Genomic DNA, 1,260 nt, shown 5'->3' with positions numbered 1-1,260 from the left:
GATTTATAAAATAACTTAATGTAGGAAGAGGATCCAGACAGGTCTTCCCCTAACAAAAAGTTATTTTTGCCCCTGGTGAGATTCGAACTCACGACTGCTTGCTTAAAAGGCAAATGCCCTACCACTGGGCTACAGAAGCCTTTGCTCTTTGATTAACTTTTTATTAATTTGTTATAAAAATTTGTTTTGTCGAAAATTGTGAAAAAAGTAATGCTTAATTGCTATTTAGATTAATTTGTTTTATATTTATCATGCAAATTAATTTTAGAGTTTAAATATATTAAAACTTCTAAAATGTTAAAATTTTAGAATTCATTATTATGATTTTTTAATTAAATCGAATCAAAATAATTAAAATTTTATAAATTAAAAATTAAATTGAATTAAATTAAAATAATAAAAAATTAAATTTTAAAATTAATTTAGTCTGATTAGTTTTTTTTTTTAATTTAAACTGATTATTATCACTCTTATAAATACATAATGGATGAAGTTTAAAAATATATAAAAAAAATATTAAATAATAAATACGATAAATAAAAATACGTGTGAAAAAGACATATTTGTACAGAAATATTGACATTTTTAATGTATTCCCACTGCATATGCTTAATGATCCCACTGAGCTAAAACTTGGAAAGCACCAAAACTTTAATAATATAATAATGTTTTTAATATCAATTTTGTAAATACAATAAATATTAAATTAAATTTTAAAAGATAGTTATTAATTAAAAAATATAAATAAAATTAAAATGAATAAAAAAAATAAAATATAGAAAGAAAGAAAAAAAATCAAAAGAATTAAATAAATTAATTTTAATATAAATGACTTTAAGTGAAATTATTTATTATAAAATTTTAATGTTATTTACTTTTAATTTAAATCAAACTTTTGTAAAAATTTAATTATACTTTTCAAAATTTTTATAATAATTCAATTCAATTGATTTTTTTTAATAATTATTTTATTTGAATTAAATAAATTCAATTTTTATTAATTTAAAATTATCTCATTTAAAAAATAAAAATCTTACATGATTTTTTAAAATTTATTTAATTTTTTATAAAATAAATCATATAAAATGTGATTATTAATTTTATTAAAAATTAGAAGTATTTATATATATATATATAATTAAACTGTTTGAATTTTATTTAGTTAATTTATATTAATTTTTAATTAAGTTTGAGAGAATGGAAAATTACAGGGATTTGGACATGAAATTAAAGTGAACAAGAATGAAATAAATAATGTCA

The 1,260-nt window shown here is 16.6% G+C and overlaps 1 non-coding gene across 1 annotated transcript; it reads right to left on the bottom strand.

Annotated features, from left to right (window-relative positions):
• Positions 1 to 67: 67 nt before the first annotated feature.
• Positions 68 to 139, bottom strand: TRNAK-UUU. The gene has a single exon. It is a non-coding gene; the product is annotated as a tRNA-Lys (tRNA).
• Positions 140 to 1,260: the final 1,121 nt, after the last annotated feature.

This window comes from Manihot esculenta, chromosome 17 (assembly GCF_001659605.2).
Source record: "Manihot esculenta cultivar AM560-2 chromosome 17, M.esculenta_v8, whole genome shotgun sequence".
Lineage (NCBI taxonomy): Eukaryota > Viridiplantae > Streptophyta > Magnoliopsida > Malpighiales > Euphorbiaceae > Manihot > Manihot esculenta.
The sequence above is the reverse complement of the archived record's forward strand: the minus strand, read 5'-3'. Positions and strand labels throughout refer to the sequence as shown.